This window comes from Lutjanus erythropterus, chromosome 6 (genome assembly GCF_056507025.1).
Source record: "Lutjanus erythropterus isolate fLutEry1 chromosome 6, fLutEry1.hap2, whole genome shotgun sequence".
Classification (NCBI taxonomy): domain Eukaryota; kingdom Metazoa; phylum Chordata; class Actinopteri; order Lutjaniformes; family Lutjanidae; genus Lutjanus; species Lutjanus erythropterus.
The window spans coordinates 6,879,726-6,895,831 of NC_139322.1; the positions used below are offsets into that span (position 1 = coordinate 6,879,726).

Below are 16,106 nucleotides of genomic sequence, written 5' to 3' on the forward strand. Positions count from 1 at the left end.
TTTTATGGTCAATAAACAGCTATTTTCTGCCAAAGTCTTTCAGTTGCTGATCAGATCTCTGGTTGTAATGCTGCGATGGCAGTTTGGAAGATGAATCTCGGTGGATCGGGCCAACTTTTGAAGATTCGGGCCTTGTCTCGCGTTCAGAAAATGTTTCAAAATGCAGGATGTTTATTGCCTCTGACAACACTCACTCCTTCAGAGAATGGGCCAGCATCAAATGAAGAGTCCAAGATAAACCCAAATGAGTGTTCTCTGTGACCCCATGTTTTATTGCCTATTGGAGTATTTGGTATCTGCAGCTAATTCAAATGTGATTACAGGGGGGTCTGAGATCCTACTCTAATATAACCCCACTCACTGCTATTGTCTTTCTTTCAGACTAATGAAAATAATGGTTATGAATGTTTTTGGTGCACTTTGATTGTCACATCAACTGTTTTTATTGCTGTCATTATGGTTTAACATCGCACTGTTAATTCTGTTAATTAAAAAGCTGATTGCGTTTGCCAGTCTGTGATCTCCATTTGGTGAGTCCATATGGTAGAGATTGCTTGTTGTAAATTTCAATGAAGCCTTATCACAGCGTTGCTATGTATAATCAAGCTGTACAAGCGCTTCAATTGCCTAGAAACCCCCATCATCCTCCTTTGCAACTCTTGTCCACAACTTCACTCAAACTACCGTCTTCTTTAAATGACTTTTGTTTGAAATCATTGCAGAGATTACAGGGTCATTGTATCTTAGCAAAGCCAGCACATTTAAATGCACACAGTACAGTATGTAATGTCTGATTTAGATAAAAACCTCACAATGTCCATTTAGAGGTGACATCTATAGTCATAGATGACCACACTAAATTAAATGTTGCAGTAATTTACTGAAGATGCAAAGTGGCAAAGACCTACATGAAGGAAGCCACATTTAAAAGCAGTGTGGTGTATTTCACACACCAAGAAGCAGTTAAAGTCCATGTAAAGCAACAATAAATTCATGTTCTGAGTTTGACACATCACAGAAAAATCCGTTAAGCTGTTCCTGGTTAAACAAAACATATTACTCTTTAAAGATCTCTGATTGGCATGATGCTTTTCATAATGTTGTCAGACACTAACAACAATCTGAGCCTGTGGCAAAAACAAGCACAAAAAAAAAACAAGCAAACAAGCAGAGCGTCACCTGCTCTGTGCGCTCAGTGAGCGCGCCCGGGCGAGGTGGAGCGTGTCACGCTGCGCTGCATTTCCATCACTCTTTTTCTCTTCCGTCACAGTTAGATTTGTGGTTTGTGGTGATTTACAGACTCGGTTTGTAAAGTTTATAGCGTGTCATGTTGTTACATTCCTCTGTGTACAATGATGCAAAAAAAAACAACAAAAAAAACAAGAGCTGAAACTTGTTTACCAACCACTCCTTCCACCCTCTCTCGTCAGCCAACCGACAGCACACATGGTCCCAAGGATATTTTTTAATAAGTGCACCAGCTAATATAAAAATAGATTTATGATTCCCTCACTGAAATGTGCTCTCTGTGGATTTTTGTAAGCTTCTATCTGTTTTATCCTTTAACTGTACTGTAAACAGTTTTCTCTGCTCTGAAACGCTGGGTGTGTCCCCACTACTGTCTCAAGAGTTTAACTGGTATTATGCTTTCTGCGCCAACAAGTACACAAGAGTCCACTGGGATCCACATGACGTAAACTTCATCATCAGAGGGCGTACACATCAGTCTGTGTGGACATACTCCTACCCACACATTTGTTGTGACAGTACAGACTCATCCGTGGTCCTTTCCATGTGGCAACTACAGATGCAGATACTGCGCATGTGTGGAGCGCTTCCTCCAAGTAAACTTCAAAAACTAGTATAAACAGAATTGATAGACATCCCCAGGGACCCTTTAATGGCTTTACTGTTTTACTGGTAGGAAAGCTGAAAGAGAGAGTGGTGGATGACATGCAGCAAAGGGCTACAGGCGGGAATCAAACCCACGGCCACCACAGAGGACCCATCGCCTCAGCCCACGGCGCAAACTATCCACTGAGCCACCCGCACCAGCAATTATTTTCTAAAATCCAAAATTAGTCTGGCAGAAAATCTCTGAATTTCCTTTACAGAGACTTTAAAGCCTCTGGACATTTGGCACGAAACAAGCAAAAATGCATGCATGATATCAAAGTTGAGTCATTAAACTTCCACAAAGATCTGCGTGAAAATAAATCTTCAAATCTGTTTCAGCCCCTTTCGCTGTTTAGAACATACTGTGTGGGCGTGGCACATCTTGTTTTGATTGACATCTACCTCAGGAGCGCTGGCAAGGAAGCTAAGCAACGTACTGCTGTGGACGGGGGCAACAGCAAAATGTGTTTTAGCCAATTGAAAAAAAAGGAATGGAGTGTACACTATATTTAGGATATTTTTTTAGGATATTTTATTATTTTCACACAGCCCTTTCCAACAGGGGAACTGAAGTTGCCATCTATGATTTCCTCAAAACCACCAGACTTCTTTGGCAAAAACAGTAATATTACCACACAGAACACATGAGTTGCTGGACTACTGCTGCCCTAGTCTATTAGTATGTTTGTGTTATTGCACATCTGTGTTTTTCAAGTTATTTTAAATCTAAATCAATGCTACTTGCTGGGGATCAAGGCAGCAGTAGACCAGAAACTCCTGTATTCTGCAAGGCAAATTTACTGTTTTTGTCAAAGGAGTCTGGGGCGATATAATGGCCAAACAGCGATAAATGTCCAAGCGTACACATGCACAATTCAAACCCAATATCAGGAAAGCATACAAAAGGACAATATTTCAAATTTAACTCATTTCCAATATTTATAGATACTTCATATGCGAGACCCTACATTTCATAGTGAGAAGGTGGTTATGTGGGTTTCCAGTGGTGTTAAGAAGTGGTAGAAAAGTTTTGTGGCAGTCAAAAAGTACAACCCAGACAGATACTACAACTTCAAATACATGCATGTACTGTATATATGTGTTCTTTATACCTAACAATTGTTAAGAGCTCACAGGCGATGACCTACTTCAGCTGGATTTTGTTTGTTGTTTGCTTTTGTGGAACGTCCCCCAGTCCACCCGTCTGTCTGAACACAGACTGAGTGAATCCCAAAAGGGCACATTAGTTTTGTTTTCAGTTATCAAGACATACAGAAAGTTTTAGGGTTCAAAGACCGCAATTGATTGACTGAGCCAGAAGAACAGCGCAACGTTCTTTGTGAATTAGCTAAAAAATTATAATCTAAATTGTTCTGACATTAACACAAACACATGAGTATGTGTGGTTTGTTTTTACCGGGCCAGATACAGTGCTGGGACGTGCTGTCAGCCGGATCAAAGCCTCGTTTCCTGTATCTGTCCTTAGAGCAGGTTTGTACACACAGACATGAGAGCCTGGCTGTACTGGGCACTGCTAGAACTGCGACTGGAATTAAAATGCCAGGAACTAAGCTGTCATCCAGTGTATTTGGAGGCTTGCCAAAAGCAAAATTCGGAACTTAAAAAGTTGTCACTACCACACTCCCTGCAACCATGCAACACCCAGCCTGAGCTCAGGGCCCACTTAACAGCTGTCCATGTTGCCAACCCCCCCCACCCCGACTCAAACCTGACTGCATGTATCTCTATTCTAAACAGAGGAGTTCTCATGATCCACGGAGCAGCATAAAACACACCATTCTGGGTGAGCCACATAACTCTTGTCATTGCAGGTCTTTGAATTCTTGACGAAGCTTTTGCTAAATGACGTCCTCATGCGTGTGGAATGTCAGTGTTTACAGAGGAGACAGGGAGAGGGTGCACTCACGGACACGTCTGCCCCCATCAAGCCTGCTCGGCGGTGGACGTCTATCAGTTCAGAAGTCAGCGACTCGCACGAGTCATCCATTCCTCATTTTCATTCCCTCTGACAGGCCCGGGCTCTGTCTCTTCTCTGCAGTATTTACAGCGGTGGAATCTGTTTATGTCACACAGATGTAAATGTTTATACTTGATGAACGCTGGCTGAGTTTTTACAGTCCGAAAAAGATGTGTACGGGTTTTGAATGTGCGGAGATAGTTTAGCTTAATTTACTGTCATCATTAGGAATGTGAGATCTGTCTCAGACACTAGCTATTGGCTTTTAAAGCGTGGTGCCAGGTTTACATGTTTAATAGTGGTCTGTTTGTAATGCCAAACCCGGCAGCATCCTTGTTAGGCTCTCGTTTGCAAAAAGCCAGATGATGTGAAGTAAATTAAGTGGTTTATGGTTTTTTATTTCACACATGAATTCTTAAAGTGTGTTTTGCTGCAACCACATATGCAAAAACAATCAGTTCTGTGGAATTAAAGTACACAAAATGAACTTGTAGGTAGTATATTAATGCTGAAAAAAGATAGTTTGGATTATTTTAAGTGTTGTTGTATGAGATACCTATTAATAGTCAGTGTATTACCTACAGTAGATGGCAGTCGGTATGCCCCCAGGTTGGAGAAACAGACATTAGTACCAGTATGGAGGCTAAGCAATGAACTGCTGTGGGCAGGGTCAATGGCAAAATGTATTTTAAACACTTAAAAAAAACATGCCACCCAAAAAAAATCAATATCAATTCAAGGGTACACTATATTTAGAATATTTCCACCACTGCCATCAAACAGCCTTTTCTGATGGGAAACTCAACCAAACTCCATAGATGAAATCAGTCATTTTACCTCCCAGAACACAGGAGTTACTGGTCCTGCACTGCCTTGATCTGTTAGTGTTATTGTGTAAGTTTGGATCTGAACTATCCTTTTAAAACACCAAAGTAACACAATAACACAAACAAACTAACGGATCGAGGCGGCGGTAGACCAGCAACTCCTGTGTTCTGCAAGGTAAAATCACTGATTTTGCCTATGGGGTTTGGTTGGTTTGAAGAGGGCAATATTTGGCTTGTATAACTACAGCTTCCTGTCAGAAAGGATTCTCTTAGAGCAAAGTAAAGCAGTGAAAATATTCTAAATATATCGCACACTTAAACTGATATACTTTTTTTTATGTGGACTATTTTTAAGCGGCTAAACTTATTTCCATGCTGATGCTCCTCTCTGCTTCTCGAAACTTGGGGCGTGCCACCCACCATCTACGCTGACTATGGACAAATACCTCATACAACCTTATATCAAATAATCCGAACTATCCCTTTAAGTTATCCATAAGGGAGCATGATGACGGTGAACTAGACAGAGTGTTATTACTAGTTGATATTTTGGTGAAAGGGAAGAGGGGCAGTAACACCTTTAGGCTGAGGACTGCAGTCTTAATTTGTTAAAGCCTTTGTCCTGAGCTCTTTTCAGGAGGCGAGCTATTTATCATTTAGGCGGCCGTTATTTTTAATGAGTCTGTTATCATTCATTTTAGGGCATCCCACCTTTCCTTGACACGGATAGTATTTCTTTTTATATAGGACATAGGATTTATGTCTCCCTCTCCCCGCAGCCTCTCTTCCTCTCTCCCCTGGCTGGGAGCTGTCAGCCGGATGGCAGTTTGGGAAGGCGCGGTGGTACATTGCACTCCACCACCCGGCACACGGGGGCCACGGGGCTCATAGAGCTCAAACTACAACCTGCCTGTGTGAAATCACTTACACAACAGAAAATGTGCCCATAATGTGCCCCTATTCTTCTCTCTGTGTTCTTTACCTACCCAGTGCTTCAGCAGAGGACATGAAACCTTTTTCAGTTTTGTAACAAACTTTCACAAATTGACTGCATGTTCAAACACTATCATCAGTGTCACAGAACACAAGTATGTACTTGGAAGTTAAAACTTCTGAAAGCTGGAAATCAGCAACTGTAGACTGTGAAAGGAACAGAGAACAGCTTTGACTAACGGCTAAATAGGTAACTGATCTTCAGAGGTCTGGTATCTAAGATTTATGGGCTTTATTAGCAGAAGGCAGAAATGGAATATAATATCCATGAGTATGTATTCATTAGTATATAATCATCTGAAAATAAGAGTTGTTGTGTTTTTGTTACTTCGGAATGACCTGTTTATATCTACAGGGGGCGCTGGTCCTTTTTCACGGAGGCCGCCGTTTTGCACGACCATCTATAGTAGCCCAGAACAGTTTTTGGAAATTTTGTGGCAAACTTAGTTTCATGGTCACCTTAGTTTCATGTTGGCTGACACAAACGGCAATATTTGCCTATAGTTTCTTTGTGTGCAGGTTTTTGTTTCTGGCGGGTGTAAGACTGGAGGAGTTCATACGATCGCTTCATGTGTATGTAGTCATGTCTGCATGATCAACAGACCTTCATCTGTAAACTACAAAATGTTGGTTTTTGAAGGTTTTGTAAAATTAATTAATTAATTAAATTATCATTTTTTAAAAACATCATGGATTTACTGTCTCATGGTCCATTCGCTAGAGTTTGGTGTAAAAAATTTAATCGTTGAATCATTTATCTGAGTCACCTTGTCCACCGGCGCTCTACATCGGTGTCACTTGACAGATTAGACATCTCACTTTCCTCACAATTAGTCTGTGTTTGTATGAATGTTTATCAATTGCGTCAGAAAGCATCCATTTCAGCGTTCAAATTATCGGCGTTATTATAACGTATTAGAACTGAAATCATTTTGCAGTGACTCTCACCGTACGTCCTGAGTGCTTGAGTCAGAAGCGGCCCACGGTGTATATATGCCTCGGCCATGGTAGTATCAGACATATGTTTGTTCTTGTACTTTACTAAATGTTGGACTATGATGCCTGCTCCCTAAAGTGTTGATCTGGGCCATATGTAGAGTTGGCAACAACACTGGATCTGTACGAACTGTTGGCATCTCTCTCGAATGCGCACACACACACACACACACACACACACACACACACACGCACACACATGCACACACAGGACATTGGCTCAAATTTTCTTGCTATAACAGAAATGACCCGACAGGTTTTGCGCAGCAAGATGTTTTCTGCTCTACTACACTTTTGGGTGGTGGTATCAGGATGTCCTCTCGGTGCCAACACCGCCTCGGTTCCTCAAAAACATCATATGCCACGACTGCATCTTCCTACGAAGGCCTGGGCAGAATTTAAACTGTTAACAATCCTACATATGAAAACACGTCTTAATTTAGCAGATGATGCTTACAGTGAAGGCCTGAGATGTGAAGTGGGATAAAGTAACAGACTGTTTCACTAGATAGGCAAAGCGCCCTTCATTGAAAGTTATTGCCAGGCAGCCGGGGGTAATACATCACAGCTTTTGTGAGGACAATGCTACGAAGCCGAATCCAAGTACAGATGCATCATAGTTGCACAGTGAGCATTTTGTTACAAATAATGTTGTCATCAATTTTCATCTTTTGTTTAAACATATTAGTCTTTTGGACAAGATAGGTCATATTTCAGCAGGTTGATAAATTTTCTCCCCTCTCCTCTTCACAGAATGTGCACTTAATTAATTACACAACCTTTAATTGGACAGATTATTCCTAATGGTGGTACAGTGCTAAATGTACAAACTCTGAGAGGGCTCACAAGTAATTATTTTAATGCCACTTTCTCGGCTCGCTGTAATCAGTATATTTCAAATAATTAGTATTTTTCATAGGGTAAGGTACAGATACTCTAAAATAGACAAATTACATTTACATTTGTGCGTTGGACTTTTTCTAGCTGATCCCTCGTCTACTGCATCATTTCCATGTGCTGAGGCTGTGCAGTGTTAAGGGGCGTATGATCACCCCTTGATATTTTACGATATCTGGCGGTATTACCTCCTGTTTAATTACCTCAGTAATGTGCATTGATGTACATGATGGATTTTTACGGAAGCCCACTTCTTAACTATCGGATGCGGCGACATGAATGATCATCGCTGCCGCAGTGGTCTTAAGAGATAAATTAATAATTGTGATAGAGGAAGCGGAATACAATTAGCAAATGCATCTGCGGTCAACTAAAGAAGACAAACATGAATGCAAACATGCTTACATGCTGCTGTATCACTTAAAGTGCTGATATCAACGAATCATTTCATGTCATTCATAAAACAGCTTTAGAGGGATACACTTTGGCTTGTTCGTTTGAGCAATTCAGCCCGTATTTATTTAACTAAAGAGCACATTACGTTAAAGTACACAAACAATCTTAATTTACCTCTGTGAGGCTTCCTCTGCACTGCTGCGGAGGTGGAACAATTTAAAGAGGGGGGGAAAAAAGGGGAATGATGGCGCTGTTAAAACTTCACAGCTTGACTCTGAGATAAGGAGAGAGTGCTTGAACTAATGGCTGAGGCCTGGTTTGAGGGTGCCCAGGCCTCAAAGTCATATAATTCAAAGCATGTATGTCAGCCTCGCGCTCATTACCATGACTGATCATACTGTCTACCAGTATCCTGCCCGCCTGGCACCCAGGACCCGCAGGTGGTACTTTATCTAACATCCGTGTCGATTTTTCACTGAAAATTTTCCTCCGCTAAGCAGTCCGAAATCACAGCTTGGCAAGCGGCAAAGAGCAAAAACAATGTGCTCAAATGAATAGTTGAACAACTGCTTCTGTTTGTCCGAGGTAAAGACAAACAACAGGAGCAATGCAGTTGTACTGGGGTATATCAATTTGTTCTTTTATTGTTAGAAGCAAAGACTATTCCTCTTCCGTGGTAGTGGACAATATAATACCATGAAGTGTATTTCATGCATTTTTTATGTATGTTATTGCGGTGAGTGGCCAAATACCACAGCACCATTCCATTCTGACAAACCCTGATTTCATATATCTAAGTGCTCAAACGCCCAAAAATCATGCGTCACCGACCATCATTCTTCCCTCTCCGGCATCGATGGATCTTTTCTTTTTTTTTTTTTTTGTTTTCCCCTCATTCTCCCCCCTCTGTCTCTTGTCCTTCTCTTTTATTGCTTTGTACAGCAAAGCACCATTACTGATCCCTTCCAAAGCACAAACTAAAAATCTATCCCGTTGTCATTTGCTGCACCGTGCCATCTATCATCGGGGGTGCTTGGCAGCGTCTCCATACGAGAGAGGAGGTGCTGGAACAGGAGGCAGAGTCAAGGACTTTCACGCGCAACAAAAAACTTGTCACAATTATTTATGGCTCTTGCTGGGACACATAATAGGACACATCAAACTGCTGTTTTTTTGTGTGATGAGCGCCCTCACATCGCTGGCTCCCTTGTCGAAGTGGGTCACAGGCATCTCTTGCCTTACACATACAATTTCCAAGACAATGGCGGAGCACTTGGGGAAGTGACAGTGACAAATACTGGAGCCCCCACGGAAAGCTGGGCAGGCTGTTACATGAGTGATTGCGCCAATAATCATGCGGAGTCGTCACGTGTCTGTGGAGCAGGAGGGAGATGGGCAGCAGGGGTGGCAGGGGGTGGGAAGAGACAGAGAGAGAGAGAGGGGGAGTATATGAGTGTGTGTGAATACGACAGGGAGGAGCTGGGGGAGCAGCAGGCCTGTGTAGAGAAGTGGCTAACAGGTCCTGGCAAATCATTTTTTATTTCCTTATCATCCATCTCCCACTTCCTCCCCTCAGATGAGTTGCTGCTAAATGACTGTCACTTTGGACGGTGCTGTGATATGTTCTGCTGTAGCGCCCGTAATTGGGAAGGGGTCACCAGTGCCTGTTTCTCTATGTGACCTTTCTTAAACTCGGCCGCCCAGGGAATTGGGCAGAGCCTCAGATTAAATTACTTCTCCAGCGCCTCGGCCCTTCACCTTAAGTGCTGGCACTTGGCTCCAGTTCATGGGAAAGAAGCCCCTTGTTCTCGCTTCAGCGCTTCAGGCACCGAGCACAGACTTGCCCGGTTTGCCAGGCTGAGCTAACGGGAGAGAGAGCGTTGGCGTGTGCTGTGGATGTATGGCGAGAAGACATCGGGCCTCGTGCAAGAACCACACGTACGAACGGATTCATTCTGTACTGGTTTGTACGAGGGATTAAGGAGAACTTGCCACGTTTGCCGGTTTTGTCGCATTTTGAATCTTTTTTCAGGTGTGAATAGAATTTCTGGGGGGTCCGGACCTGCTGTAGGACTCGTACAGTTAGTTTGCTGTTACCCAAACCAAATTTATCCACCATATTTTATATTTTATTAGATTGAAGACATTTTGAGTTAAAAGAAATCCAAAATTACACTTCATAATTGTCCTGTTTGACTCTGCATTTCTAATTATACTAGTAATTCTAAATGTACGATATTATCATAAATTTAAATTGGTGATTACCTACTGTCAGGCTGTATTTTCACATGCAGGTTAATGCGTGTCAATCCTCTGTTACAACATCTATAACATACATGCATGGCATACATTTTTAATCCATGTCTGTGAATGAAACTTTGCCTTGACTCCCTCCTTTGAGCCATTTCTTCTTTATTTCCATGACAATACAATCCTCAGGTAACACGTCATTAATAGCGCTATTTTTTCTGTTTCTTGGCGTTAGCTGGTCCCTTAATTCTACTGCTGATGCTGTTAAAATTACATGGGAATTTCCTTTATGGATCTCTGAAAGCACAACTTCAATCTCTGAAGTGAAACTTCTGAAGTTTCTGAAAGTTTCTGAAGTTCTGAAAACTTTCACTGTAAAAACAACAAAGGCAGCTTACAATAGACAGATTTTTGAGTTTTGAGTACAACTCAAAATCTTAAGTTTTGTTGAGATAATTTACTTTTCTTCTTTAGATAAACTTGAGTTTGAGTTGAGCTTTGAGTTTTAGAATCTGCAAAAAAAACTCACTGAAGTGAAAGTGAACAACATAACATTTTGATATTTTCAATTAAAACGATTTTATTTTCAGGCACCCAAATAATGACAAATAAGGTCCACAGCTGAACTGAAATAGCAAAAATATTTTTTAAAACTAATTTCAATGCGAAAGAGTTTGAGTCGGGCTCAAAACTCAAAAATCTATTGTAGTTTTATTTAATCTTGTTTACATCTCGAATACTTACTCCATATTTCCTCAAGCTTACATTAATCCTATTTTAAGTTTTCCTCTTATTTATATGGATCATATTTTATGATGAACTATGAAGTTGAGGGGAAATGTACCCAGACAAGAGCCACAGTGTACGCAAGTATAGAAATCAAAACTTTGATGCATCGATAATCGTTTTATAACCACATCGTAGCTCTCTGAATCAGAATCTTATCGAATCGTGTGTTGCAGACAGACTCCCACCCATAGTCACCAAATTCAAACTGGATCACATTTATCCACTTCCTGGTGAGATTTCTACAACAAAACTGCAGCAAACATTCAATTTTTCGTGCCAGACAATTCAGGACGTAGAAAAATGCGCAGGCTAATTTCTTTGTCTCCTCTATTAGTTTCTGCTGTTGGTAAACAACAACAAAGAGTTAAATGTGTAATCATCATCTTGCTGTCAACGATATACCCCCACCCCCTCTCTCCCGTCACCACTTAAAAAATGGCACATTGACCTGACACAGCAATGTGAGGAGAGAGGCAGCTATTCACTGCTCTGTTAGATATGATATAATGAGACGCCACCGCTCTGAAAGACTGACAGAAGAAAAAACACCACCCAATTGTTCTCCAAACATTGTGGGGACGTCTAAATAAAAATGTCACATTTTGGCTCGCTATCATGCAAATTAATGGCATATCTGGCTGTAAAATAGACATTATGTGAAATCAAATCATCTCAGAAGACATAAAAATGCTCTGATCAAGTGTTCGTCCTCCCTTTTGAGAGCCTTCAACAGCTCGACTACCTCCTCAATTACTTTGGGTGTCAACAGACAGCTATCTGCAATGAGGGCATGTTTTCCCACATAATGACAACTGATAGCTGGTGTCAGACAGGTTATGCTTTTCAATTTGTGTCTGGCAATAATAACAATTACAGCTCATGCAAGTCCTCATTACATTACAGTATGAATTCATTTTGCTGCGCATATTTCCCAAAACACTCAACTCCACCACGCCCGTCATCTAAGACAGGCAGCAGGTAGGACAACAGAGGCTGGCAAACAAAACGGTAAACTTTGTCGTGGTTGACCTTCGACCGTGAGAAGAATCGGTGCAGAGCAGCCTCAGAGTCACTCGTAAAATCATTCTGGATTTTTAGTCTCGCCTCGGCGTCTTGGGTGCCGCTACGTTCAGGCCGCCGATCCAGAAAAAAAATACTGAATTTGTAAAACAGCAAGGCATTCAGCTGTTCGGTGACACAGATTCTGTGTACAAGATCTTACTGTTGTTTAAAGGGATAGTTCGGATTATTTGAAGTGGAGTCATATGAGATACTTATATTAGTCAGTGTATTACCTACAGTAGATGGCGATCAGCACACCTTCAGTTCGGAGAAGCAGCAGGAGCCCCAGTGTAGGAAGCTGTGGTCAGACTCAGCAGCAGAACATATTTCAGCCCCATACAGAAAGGTCTACCTAAAGAAAAAAATAATATCAGTTTAAGTCAGGGGTCTCCAACTCAAACTGGGGCTTCTGATAATATTATCATCTCATAGAGTACTGTAAGAAAGCACAATATTTCTGTACATTTCCATTATTGTTTCTGTTAAGGATAAATTTTCATCATACTTAATAAAAAAAACAAGCAGTAGTTTCTATACATTGTTATATACATTAGTTAGCCATTGGACAGAAACTCAGCAACTCTTCTGTCAATTCAAGTTGGTCATCAATATCCAGCCAAGCGATGTCGGTTTTGTCAGTGTCACAGAGTATGCATTAAAAACTTGAGCTTTGTCACACTTCATAACATGCTCATAACATGTCACTGTGTTTGCCAATAGAGAAATATTGTTGAGGAAGCTATTCTATTCTGGACAGATATATCAGGGCAATTGTATTAAACTGAAGAGTTTAAATTGGCACAAAATACCTAAAAAATATAATTAATTCATTAATTTTGCAGCATGGATTATAATATATTTTTGACATCATGTTGCAGGCTGGAGAGAGGTACAGAATGGGCAAGAAATGGCCTCGAGCTGCCAGTTTGACATCCCTGGTTTGTGTATGTTATATATAGAATATTTTCACCTGTTATACCATGACTTTTCCATCAAAACAACACTGTGCCAAAACACTGCTCTCTCAAACCAACCAGAGTCCACTAGAAAAATATGAAATCTTACTTCGCAGAACATGGCAATTTCTGGTTTACCGCTGCTTCGATTGGTTAGTGAGTTTATATTTCAGTGAAACTTTGATGTTTTAAAGCAGTGTTCCCCAACCCTGGTCCTCAGGGCCCACTGTCCTGCATGTTTTAGATGTTTCCCTGCTCCAACACACCTGATTCACATGATCAGGTTGTTGTCAGGCTTCTGCAGAGGCTTGATGACGAGCTGATCATGTGAATCAGGTGTGTTGGAGCAGGGAAACATCTAAAACATGCAGGACAGTGGTCCCTGAGGACCAGGGTTGGGGAACACTGTTTTAAAGGGTTAATGCGGATTCACCAAGTCACACAATAACACAAACAAACTAATCGATTGGGGCAGCGGTAGAGCAGCAACTCCTGTGTTCTGTGAGGTAAAATAAGTATTTTGCAACAAGATTCTGATTGAGTGAGAAAGAGCTTATAAAATGGCAACTTCCCAGCTTAAAAAGCTGCCTGATGGCATGGTTAAGTGGTGAAAATATTCTGATATTGGTTGTTTTAGGTGACTGAAACACACTTTGCTGCTGATCTTGTCCACAGCAGTGCATTGCTTCACTTCTGTGCTGGTGCTCCTCTCTTGTTCTCCAAACTGGGGGTGGGTCATCTACTGTAGGTGATACCCTCACTATCAATAAATACCTCATACAACCCCACTTCAAATAATCCAACTACCCCTTTAACTAATTATGACAGAAGCCTTTATTTCAGCATCCCTGCAGTGTGCCAGTGATGGCAGTTTTATGCGTGTGGAGATGAACAGCAAAATTTTCAGGCTCTTGGCAGTGCGATTTAAAACAGGTGGTGTGGCATGGATTAATGGATTTAGGATCAGAGCGCTTTGAATCTACACATACAGACAAATATGTGCAATGTTTTCCCCATAACATTCCAGATTATGTGATACACCATGTGTTTTAGAGTAAAAGGTCCCTTGTGGGTTTTTATCAGGCAAGTGTTCCAGAAGTAAGATGCCGTTTCCCCACAAGGTCTTCAAATCTAATTCAAACGAGAACACAACCTCGGTTTAGCCACAAATAAAAGGCGTGAAGTCAGCTTGTCAACATCAACTCTAACTTTGTAGGCTAAAAGAGAAAGCCAGATCAGCAGTTTTCTTTTGTCAGAAGACACGGCTACTTAGCTGCTCCTCTGAAAACTAAGTGCTGAAAGAAATATGAGAGAAGCCTAATGTAAAATGGCCCATTTTGTCTGAACAAAGTCAGAATCGCAAATCAAAATAATATAAAAAAAAAAAAAAAAACAGGAGGAAGCTGCGAAAGTTCACATTGGAGTAGCTGAATTAATGATTTGAAAGATTTGTCTATTATCTTAAGTTGTCATTAATTAATTTTCTCTCAGATGACTAAATGAGCACTCAAAAAAATGTCCCAGCACTGTGCAACAACCAGATTAAATTAATTTGCCAATTTCAGTCTATTCAGTTTTGAATTTTTGGGCTGTTGATCATTTTCTTGATTAATCAATACGTTGTTTGGTCTATAAAATGTCGATCAGTGTTTCCCAAAGTCTATTGTGACGTCCTCTGATGTCTTAGTTTGTCCATAATACAAAGATATTCACTTTACTGTCATAGAGGAGTAAAGAAACCAGAAAATATTCACATTTGAGGAGCAGATATCTGAGAATTTGGGCAATTCTTTCTTTAAAAATTACCAAAAACAATTAATTGACTATTAAAACAGTTGGCAATTAATTTAACAGTTGACAACTAATTAATGTGTTGCAGCTCCAGAATAAATAAAGCAATTTGAGTTGTTCTGTTGCTGATTTCAACTACAAAAGCACAACACACCTTAGCATTTCTCAGAAACTACCCTGAACCATTTGTGACTGACGAGATAAATCTACCGTGCTGTTAAATTAGCAAGACTCCTGTATTTCTGTGTTGAAGTGAAATTAATGTTAAAGGTAAATTCTGAGATTTAAAATGTGACAAAGTACTTTCAACAGCTCCTTTAGCTACCCATAAAAATGAAAATAAAAATCTAATAAAAATGTTCTATCTGAGATGTAAAAATATGCATACATGTGTAAATCATATTGGATCCACTATATTCACACCAGAGGAGTGTGCCTTAAACACTAGTTAACCAAAAAAGGTGAGAAAAGATTAACCATGAAATTTAGCAGAGAGAAGTGTGTCATGTGTTCACACTGCATGACTCCTGGGTACAAAAAAAAATCCTCTGAAACAAAACTGCAAGTTTACTGGCACTTTAGCTTTAAGCTAAATGCTAACATCAGCATGCTAGCAGGTTGATGTTGCAGATTTAGCAGGAATAAAGTTCACCATGTTTGCTACTAGCTTTATACTAGCTTTGTATGTTAGCATGCTGATGGGAATGTACTGGATTATTGAACAAATTAAAATTTTAACCCGCTGTAGGCACAAAAGGAAGTATGAAGCGTAAAATAAACATTTTAATAATGGTGTGCTTTTCATCTTAATTGATTGGTTACATTTTGTCTTTGTCCTAAGCTATAAGTAAAACACCTCTGCAACTAGGGGATCTAGCTATATTATGGTCACAACTGACAATTAATCTGTCAGTTATTTTCTCTATTAATCGATTAGTTGTTGGGTCTATGGCAGAAAATTTGAGAGATGTCAATCAGTGTTTCCAAAAACCCAAGATGATGTACTCAAATATCTTGTTTTGTCTTTTTTAGTGGAGGAGTAAAGAAACCATGTAAATTTAAGAAGCTGGAATCAGAGATTTTTTACTCTTTTTTTCTTTGCTCAAACTGATTCATCGATTTTCAAAGTAGCTGGCGATTAATTTAATAATCGATTGATAATTGATTATTCTTTTAAACATTGCAGCTCTAAGCTATAAGGACTCGTATATGAAAATCTGATGCTATAACCTGGTGGGCTGACTTTAAAAGTGGGTCATTATAGGAACAGTACAT

General features: G+C 40.4%; 1 protein-coding gene across 1 annotated transcript in view; it reads right to left on the reverse strand.

The window, feature by feature from the left end:
- The window catches only part of tshz2 (teashirt zinc finger homeobox 2), a 116,852-nt gene extending 104,415 nt beyond the window's left edge, over window positions 1-12,437 (reverse strand). Inside the window, exon 1 of the mRNA XM_084720369.1 lies at window positions 12,318-12,437. The gene's annotated coding sequence lies outside the window, so the exon portion shown is untranslated. The remainder of the gene's footprint in view (window positions 1-12,317) is intronic.
- Window positions 12,438-16,106: the final 3,669 nt, after the last annotated feature.